We start from the raw sequence: 10,663 nt of genomic DNA, 5'->3' as shown, positions 1-10,663 counted from the left end.
AGAAAACTAGAGACCAATACCCTTGATAAACATTAATGCTAAAATCCTTAACAAAATATTAGCTAACCAAATCCAACAACATGTCGAAAAGACAATCCATCATGATCAAGTGGGTTTCATACCAGGGATGCAGGGATAGTTAACACACGCAGGTCAACAAACCATACACCACATAAACAGAACTGAAAAAAAAAATCACACGATCATCTCAATAGATGCAGAAAAAGCATTCAACAAAATCCAACATCCTTTATAATTAAAACTCTCAGCAAAGTTGGCATAAAAAGGACACAGCTTAATGTAATAAAAGCTATCTATGACAAACCCACAATCAACATTATAGTGAATGGGGAAAAGTTAAAAGCATTCCCTCTGAAAACCAGAACAAGACCGGGGTGCCCACTCTCACCACTCCTCTTCAATATAGTCCTGGAAGTCATAGCCAGAGCAATAAGACAAGAAATAAAGGCATTCAAATCAGTAAACAGGAAGTCAAACTGTCCCTGTTTACTGATGGCATGATAATTTACCTTGAAAACCCTAAGGACTCCTCCAGAAAGCTCCTAGAACTGATAAAATTCAGAAAAGTTTCTGGATACAAGATTAACATACACAAATCAGTGGCTCTTCTACTCACGAACAGCAACCAGAGAATTAAATCAATAACTCAACCCCTTTTACAACAGCTGAAAAAGTTAAATACTTAGGAATATACCTAATGAAGGACCCAAAAGAAGGAAAACTACAAAACACTGCTGAAAGAAATCATAGACCACACAAATGGAAACACATCCCATGCTCATGGATGGGTACAATCAATATTGTGAAAATGATCATCCTGCCAAAAGCAACCTACAAATTCAACACAATCCCCATCAATATACCACCATCATTCTTCACAGAGTTAGAAAAAACAATTCAAAAAATCATATGGAGCCCACATAGCCAAGGCAAGACTAAGAAAAAAGAACAAATGTGGAGGCAACGCACTACCTGATTTCAAAGTATACTATAAGGTTATAGTCACCAAAATGGCATGGTCCTGGTATAAGAATAGGCACATACACCAGTGGAACAGAGAACCCAGAAATAAACCCAAATGCTTACATCCAGCTGATCTTCAACAAAGCAAACAAAAACATAAAGTGGGGACAGGACACACTTTTCAACAAAGAGTGCTGGGATAATAGGCTAGCCACATGTAGGAGAATGAAACAGGATCCTCATCTCTCACCTTATAAAAAAAATCAACACAAGATGGATTAAGGACTTAAACCTAAGACCTGAAACTATAAAAACTCTGGAAGTTAACCTTGAAAAAACTCTTCTAGGCATTGGTAGGCCAAAATTTCATGACCAAAAACCTAAAAGCAAATGCAGTAAAAACAAAGAAACAGCTGGGACCTAATTAAACTAAAAAGCTTTGACATGGCAAAAGGAACAGTCAGCAGAATAAACAGACAACTCAGAGTGGGAGAAAATCTTCACAATCTATACACCTGACAAAGGACTAATATACAGAATCTGTAACGAACTCAAATCAGTAAGAAAAAAATCAAAAAATTGACAAATCTCAAAAGATACACAAATGGCCAACAAACGTATTTAAAAAAAATGCTCAACATCACTAATGATCAGGGAAATGCAAATCAAACCACAATGCAATACCACTCTATTCCTGCAGGAATGGTCATAATCAAAATATCAAAACACTGTGGATGTTGGTGTGGATGCAGCGATCAAAGAACATTTCCACACTGCTGGTGGGAATGTAAACTAGTACAGTCACTATGGGAAACTGGAGATTCCTTAAAGAACTAAAAGCAGAATTATCATTTGATCCAGCAATCCCACTACTGGGTATCTACACAGAGAAAAATAAGTCATTATTTGAAAGAGATACTTGCACATGCATGTTTCCAGCAGCACAATTCACAATTGCAAAATTGTGGAACCAACCAAAATGCCCATCAATCGATGAGTGGATAAAGAAACTGTGGTGTGTGTGTGTATGGGTGTGTGTGTGTATGTTGGAATACTACTCAGCCATAACAAGTAATTAATTAAAAGCATTTGCAACAACCCGGATGAGATTGGAGACTATTATTCTACATGAAATAATTCAGGAATGGAAAACCAACCATCATATGTTCTCACTGATATGTGGGAGGTAAGCTATGAGAATGGAAAGGCATAAGAATAATACAATGGACTTTGGGGACATGGGGAGAAGAGTGGGAAGGGAAAGGAATAAAAGACAACATATATGATGCAGTGTATACTGCTCGGGTGATGGGTGCACCAGGATCTCACAAGTCACCACTAAAGAACTTACTCATCTAACCAAATACCACCTATACCCCAATAACTTATGGAACAATAAAATTTTAAAAAAATTATTCTTGTAATTACAGACCAGTTCACATAATGAATACTTCATAAACCATTACACAGGCTGGGTGCAGTGGCTCACACCTGTAATTGTAGCACTTTGGGAGGCTGAGGTGGATTGATCACCTGAGGTCAGGAGTTTGAGACCAGCGTGACCAACATGGTGAAACACTGTCTCTATTGAAAATATAAAAATTAGCTGGGCATGGTGGCAGGCACATGTAATCCCAGCTACTTGGGAGGCTGAGGCAGAGGAACTGCTTGAACCTGAAAGGCAGAGGTTGCAGTGAGCCAAGATCTCACCATTGCACTTCAGCCTGGGAGACAGAGCAAGACTCCATCTCAAAAGAAAAAAACAAGAACAAAACAAAACAAAAACTATTAAACAAACAAGCAGAGAATATTATGGGACTAGCATGAGTACCAGTCAAATTAAAACAGAGAATTTGCATGGGGAGATTCTGAACTCTGAGCCAAAAGATTGCACAGTAATAAATTCAATACAAAGCAAAGAGCATAATTTGCTTTCACCATTTCTGAGAATTTTTGTTTTCTAGTAAATTAGGCCCCTTATTAAAATTCCTGTATTAAAATATGGCATGTATGGCATAAACATATACACATATTATATATCCACAGAAATTAAGAAAAACAAATTTAAATGTGAAAATAAGAAAAATATAACCTATAGGAACAATATTTTCAAACTATTGGCCATTTAAAGTTACCGGCAAAAAAGATTACTAGCGATGTCAGTCCATTATCTTACCAAATAATGTATTGTTACCTACACCCTTGAGTAAGATGGAATAGGTTAAAGTTAGTGGTACAATAACATTTCAATGGATTCATGATAGTATTTAACATGTTAAAAACGTGGAATTGAAAAGTTAATTTCACACATAATTTGTAATTTTAAAATATACTGCATAATATTCCACAAAAATAAAATTAATAACATTACTAACCTAATTTTAACTAAAATTAAGAATGTTTTTCTTTCATAATAGTGCAGAAGAGTATTACTCTGAACACCTACCTCATGTATCACTCAATACTATAAGTTAACCACAAAGAGCCTCTCTACTTAAATTTTCATTATCCATCTTACATTTTAATGTCCTTACCTTTCCATAGAAAAGGTTATAAGTAATGCTTACCTAATAAACAAGAATCTCCCATATATTTTATCCAGCAACAATTAGTCACATGCTTTCACATTTGAATACACCAGGAATGATGGAACAGCATGAAGTAATTTAAGAGTTTAACTCTTATCCACTTTTTAAAAATACCTGTATTTTCATAAAGAGTATAATTTGAATGTAATTATAACTCTCCAAAAAATATTCTACTTCTTTTAAAGTTATATACAAATAATGTTTACACAACTTTAGTTTTGTATTATTTTTTACACTCAGCACTCTGATTTACTATAGTGTCTAAAGATTGAGTGGTCCTAGATATTTCTACTGTGGATTATTCTGATATTTATACAGATAAGTTTGGATTATATATCTTTCATATTTACTGCATCTGCAAAAGTATATTTTAGCATAAACTCTTTGGTGTTTTACAATTTGTAGTTTTTGAAAAAATGTTTTTTCAAATTTATTACATTTACAGGGTTTTCTTCAATATAAACTCCCTGATGTTGAACAAAATTTTAACAACTGCCTCAGGGTTTTCCCCTAACACAAAATGTGTACAATAAGATCTCTGATACAAGTAAAGGTATTACAACCGTATTTATATTTGTAATGCTTTTTAAAAATAAATACTCTTCTGCACTTTAAAGACATATTTTATAATAGATCTTTTGACAGTAATTAGACTTTTAATGCTTTTATTTAGTATGAACTTTCTGATTTTGAGTAAGATGTGAACAGGTATTAATGGCTTTTTTACTTTATCTATATTTGCACATTTGTTCTCAAGTATAAATGCTTTCCTGTGCAATAACGTGTGAGCATTAGTTAGAAGCTCAGCCACATTGTTCACACTGATAATTATCTCCAGTATGAGTTACCTTACCTAAAATCAAGTGTGACAATCATTTAAAGGCTTTGCCACATTCTTCACATTTCCAGGATTCTCAGCAGCATGACTTTATGTTTAGAAAAGCTTAAGTTGTTGTCAAAAGCATTGGCACATCTTTCAGGTTTGTAAAGCTTCTCTCCAGTATAAATAATCTTATGTCTGTTAAGAACTGAAGGCTTTTTATAGGCTTTGACACATTATTCACACTTGTAATATTTCTCTTCAATATGAGTTATCTTATGTGTATTAAGTTGTAAGGACTAAAGGCTTTGCCAATTTTTTTCCATTTGCAAGGTTGCTTTCAAGTATAAATTTCCTTATGCTTAGTTAGGGCTGAGGACCAGAAAAAGGCATTGGCACATTCTTCACATTTGTAGGGTTTTAAACCAGTAAGAATTACCTTATGTTTAGTAAATCTTGAAGACAGTTTAAAAGATTTGCCACCTTCCTCACATTTGTAGGGTTTCTCTCCAGTATGAATTCTCTTATGTGTAGTAAGGGTTGAGGATTGGCTGAAAGCTTTGCCACATTCTTCACATTTGTAGGGTTTCTCTCCAGTATGAATTATCTTATGTCTAGTAAGGATTGATGATTGGCTAAAAGCTTTGCCACATTCTTCACATTTGTAGGGTCTCTCTCCAGTATGAATTACCTTATGTGTAGTAAGGTGTGGGGACTGGCTAAAAGCATTGCCACATTCTTCACATTTGTAGAGTTTCTTTTCAGTATGAATTATCTTATGTATACTAAAATTTGAGTTTTGGCTAAAAGATGTATAGTAAGGTTTGAGTTTTGGCTAAAAGGTTTGCCACATACTTCACATTTGTAGGGTTTCTCTCCAGTGTGTATCCTCTTATGTCTAGTTAAGGTTGAGGACTGAATGAATGCTTCACCACATGCTTCACATTTGTAGGGCTTCTCTCTAGTATGAACTCTCCTATGTTCAGTAAGGTCTGAGGATCAGAAAAATGCTTTGCCACATTCTTCACACTTGTAATGTTTCCCTCTAGTATGAATTCTCTTATGTTTAGTAAGGGTTGAGAATCAGGTAAATGCTTTGCCACATTCTTCACATTTGTAAAGTTTTTCTTCAGCACAAATTATTTTATGTGTAGTAAGGGTTGAGTGTTGTCTAAAAGCTTTGCCACATTCTTCACATTTGTAGGGTTTCTCTTCAGTATAAATTTTCTTATCGTTAGTAAGAATTGAGGACCAATTAGAGGTTTTTCCACATTTTTTACATTTGTAGGACTTCTCTTTAGTATAAATGCTTTTATGTTGGGTTTTGTGTGAAAGCATGCAAAATGACTTGACATATTTTTTACATTTGAAAGGTTTTCTTCCAGTATGTCTTATTTTTGTTTGTTTGAATTTAAAAATTTATAAAAGACTTTCAAACATTTACCACACTGAAATACTTTGCTCTGAATAATTGTGAAACACTTAAGTCCATTATAACCTTCTTTGTGCACCTGACACTCATCCACACTTTTACAGCCATTTCTCAACAGTAAATTCTCATGTCCACATTTTTCATATCTTCTCAGTATTACTTTTTAAAAGGAATATTCCATGTCCTGCTCTGGCCAGAGGTCTTAAGCAAAACGAGGGCATATGCTTGAAAAAAAAATTAAAAATAATAAATTACTTCACCTACTAGACTCACATGAATACAGTTTTAAAATCTTACCTTTAAAATTATACATAATACACAGGCCGGGTACGGTGGCTCACCCCTGTAATCCCAGCACTTTGGGAGGCGGAGGCGGACGGATCACGAGGTCAGGAGATCAAGACCATCCTGGCCAACACGATGAAACCCCGTCTCTACTTAAAAAAAAACACACAAAAAAATTAGCAAGGCGTGGTTGCCGGCACCTGTAGTCCCAGCTACTCGGGAGGCTGAGGCAGGAGAATGGCATGAACCCAGGAGGCGGAGCTTACAGTGAGCCGAGATCACGCCACTGCACTCCAGCCTGGGTGACAGAGCGAGACTCTTGTCTCAAAAACAAACAAAAAAAAAATTTCATAATACATAAACAAGAGGGCATTGCAAAATACCACAGGCTCTAATTCTTTTATAGATACATAAATGTAATAACTAAAATATACAGACCCAAATATAGCTGCAAAAAAATTTATAAATGAGTTAAGTGTGTGCAGTGTTCGAGGTGAGCACACACACACACACACACACAAAAAACACACACAAAGAAGAAAAAGAAGAGTTAAATTCACCCAACACAGCTTTTCCTGCTTCCCACTATGACACAGTGCCTTTAGAAGTAAATTCCTAACTCTTGGGGGCGGAGCAAGATGGCCGAATAGGAACAGCTCCAGTCTCCAACTCCCAGCGCGAGCGACACAGAAGACCGGTGATTTCTGCATTTTCAACTGAGACTCCACCTCTGGGAACAGCGCACAGCTGAAGACCAACAGGGGAAACAGCGGGGGCCGGTGCAGACACGAACGACTCTGTCTGACAGCTTTGGGGAGAGCTGTGGATCTCCCAACTCGGAGGTTGAGATCTGAGAACGGACAGACTGCCTGCTCAGGTGTGTCCCTGACCCCTGAGTAGCCTAGCTGGGAGAAATCCCCCACTAGGGGCAGTCTGACACCCCACACCTCACAGGGTGGAGTACACCCCTGAGAGGAAACTTCCAAAGGAAGAATCAGACAGGTACACTCGCTGTTCAGCAATATTCTATCTTTGGCAACCTCTGCTGCCGATACCCAGGCAAACAGGGTCTGGAGTGGACCTCAAGCAATCTCCAACAGACCAACAGACAGTCCTTCTGACTGTCAGAAGGAAAACTATCAAACAGGAAGGACACCTATACCAAAACCCCATCAGTACGTCACCACCATCAAAGACCAGAGACAGATAAAACCACAAAGATGGGGAAGAAGCAGGGCAGAAAAGCTGGAAATTCAAAAAATAAGAGCGCATCTCCCCCTGCAAAGGAGCGCAGCCCATCGCCAGCAACGGATCAAAGCTGGTCAGAGAATGACTTGGACGAGAGGAGAGAAGAAGGCTTCAGTCCATCAAACTTCTCAGAGCTAAAGGAGGAATTACGTACCCAGCGCAAAGAAACTAAAAATCTTGAAAAAAGAGTGGAAGAATTGACAGCTAGACTAATTAATGCAGAGAAGATCATAAACGAAATGACAGAGATGAAAACCATGACACGAGAAATACGTGACAAATGCACAAGCTTCAGTAACCGACTCGATCAACTGGAAGAAAGAGTATCAGCGATTGAAGATCAAATGAATGAAATGAAGCGAGAAGAGAAACCAAAAGAAAAAAGAAGAAAAAGAAATGAGCAAAGCCTGCAAGAAGTATGGGATTACGTAAAAAGACCAAATCTACGTCTGATTGGGGTGCCTGAAAGTGAGGGGGAAAATGGAACCAAGTTGGAAAACACTCTTCAGGATATCATCCAGGAGAACTTCCCCAACCTAGTAGGGCAGGCCAACATTCAAATTCAGGAAATACAGAGAACGCCACAAAGATACTCCTCCAGAAGAGCAACTCCAAGACACATAATTGCCAGATTCACCAAAGTTGAAATGAAGGAAAAAATCTTAAGGGCAGCCAGAGAGAAAGGTCGGGTTACCCACAAAGGGAAGCCCATCAGACTAACAGCAGATCTCTCGGCAGAAACTCTACAAGCCAGAAGAGAGTGGGGGCCAATATTCAACGTTCTTAAAGAAAAGAATTTTAAACCCAGAATTTCATATCCAGCCAAACTAAGTTTCATAAGTGAAGGAGAAATAAAATCCTTTACAGATAAGCAAATGCTTAGAGATTTTGTCACCACCAGGCCTGCCTTACAAGAGACCCTGAAGGAAGCCCTAAACATGGAAAGGAACAACCGGTACCAGCCATCGCAAAAACATGCCAAAATGTAAAGACCATCGAGGCTAGGAAGAAACTGCATCAACTAACGAGCAAAATAACCAGTTAATATCATAATGGCAGGATCAAGTTCACACATAACAATATTAACCTTAAATGTTAATGGACTAAATGCTCCAATTAAAAGACACAGACTGGCAAACTGGATAAAGAGTCAAGACCCATCAGTCTGCTGTATTCAGGAGACCCATCTCACATGCAGAGACATACATAGGCTCAAAATAAAGGGATGGAGGAAGATCTACCAAGCAAATGGAGAACAAAAAAAAGCAGGGGTTGCAATCCTTGTCTCTGATAAAACAGACTTTAAACCATCAAAGATCAAAAGAGACAAAGAAGGCCATTACATAGTGGTAAAGGGATCAATTCAACAGGAAGAACTAACTCTCCTAAATATATATGCACCCAATACAGAAGCACCCAGATTCATAAAGCAAGTCCTTAGAGACTTAAAAAGAGACTTAGACTCCCATACAATAATAATGGGAGACTTCAACACTCCGCTGTCAACATTAGACAGATCAACGAGACAGAAAGTTAACAAGGATATCCAGGAATTGAACTCATCTCTGCACCAAGCAGACCTAATAGACATCTATAGAACTCTCCACCCCAAATCAACAGAATATACATTCTTCTCAGCACCACATCGCACTTATTCCAAAATTGACCACATAATTGGAAGTAAAGCACTCCTCAGCAAATGTAAAAGAACAGAAATTACAACAAACTGTCTCTCAGACCACAGTGCAATCAAACTAGAACTCAGGACTAAGAAACTCAATCAAAACCGCTCAACTACATGGAAACTGAACAACCTGCTCCTGAATGACTACTGGGTACATAACGAAATGAAAGCGGAAATAAAGATGTTCTTTGAAACCAATGAGAACAAAGATACAACATACCAGAATCTCTGGGACACATTTAAAGCAGTGTGTAGAGGGAAATTTATAGCACTAAATGCCCACAAGAGAAAGCAGGAAAGATCTAAAATTGACACTCTAACATCACAATTAAAAGAACTAGAGAGGCAAGAGCAAACACATTCAAAAGCTAGCAGAAGGCAAGAAATAACTAAGATCAGAGCCGAACTGAAGGAGATAGAGACACAAAAAACCCTCCAAAAAATCAATGAATCCAGGAGTTGGTTTTTTGAAAAGATCAACAAAATTGACAGACCGCTAGCAAGGCTAATAAAGAAGAAAAGAGAGAGGAATCAAATAGATGCAATAAAAAATGATAAAGGGGATATCACCACTGACATCACAGAAATACAAACTACCATCAGAGAATACTATAAACGCCTCTACGCAAATCAACTAGAAAATCTAGAAGAAATGGATAATTTCCTGGACACTTACACTCTCCCAAGGCTAAACCAGGAAGAAGTTGAATCCCTGAATAGACCAATAGCAGGCTCTGAAATTGAGGCAACAATTAATAGCCTACCCACCAAAAAAAGTCCAGGACCAGATGGATTCACAGCTGAATTCTACCAGAGGTACAAGGAGGAGCTGGTACCATTCCTTCTGAAACTATTCCAATCAATAGAAAAAGAGGGAATCCTCCCTAACTCATTTTATGAGGCCAACATCATCCTGATACCAAAGCCTGGCAGAGACACAACAAAAAAAGAGAATTTTAGACCAATATCCCTGATGAACATTGATGCAAAAATTCTCAATAAAATACTGGCAAACCGGATTCAGCAGCACATCAAAAAGCTTATCCACCATGATCAAGTGGGCTTCATCCCTGGGATGCAAGGCTGGTTCAACATTCGCAAATCAATAAACGTAATCCAGCATATAAACAGAACCAAAGACAAGAACCACATGATTGTCTCAATAGATGCAGAAAAGGCTTTTGACAAAATTCAACAGCCCTTCATGATAAAAACGCTCAATAAATTCGGTATTGATGGAACGTACCTCAAAATAATAAGAGCTATTTGTGACAAACCCACAGCTAATATCATACTGAATGGGCAAAAACTGGAAAAATTCCCTTTGAAAACTGGCACAAGACAGGGATGCCCTCTCTCACCACTCCTATTCAACATAGTCTTGGAAGTTCTGGCTAGGGCAATCAGGCAAGAGAAAGAAATCAAGGGTATCCGGTTAGGAAAAGAAGAAGTCAAATTGTCCCTGTTTGCAGATGACATGATTGTGTATTTAGAAAACCCCATCATCTCAGCCCAAAATCTCCTTAAGCTGATAAGCAACTTCAGCAAAGTCTCAGGATACAAAATTAATGTGCAAAAATCACAAGCATTCTTATACACCAGTAACAGACAAGCAGAGAGCC

General features: G+C 37.7%; 1 pseudogene; it reads right to left on the bottom strand.

The window, feature by feature from the left end:
• Positions 1–3,406: 3,406 nt before the first annotated feature.
• LOC115892035 lies at positions 3,407–6,026 on the bottom strand (annotated as a pseudogene).
• Positions 6,027–10,663: the final 4,637 nt, after the last annotated feature.

This window comes from Rhinopithecus roxellana, chromosome 12 (genome assembly GCF_007565055.1).
Source record: "Rhinopithecus roxellana isolate Shanxi Qingling chromosome 12, ASM756505v1, whole genome shotgun sequence".
NCBI lineage: Eukaryota > Metazoa > Chordata > Mammalia > Primates > Cercopithecidae > Rhinopithecus > Rhinopithecus roxellana.
The sequence above is the reverse complement of the archived record's forward strand: the minus strand, read 5'-3'. Positions and strand labels throughout refer to the sequence as shown.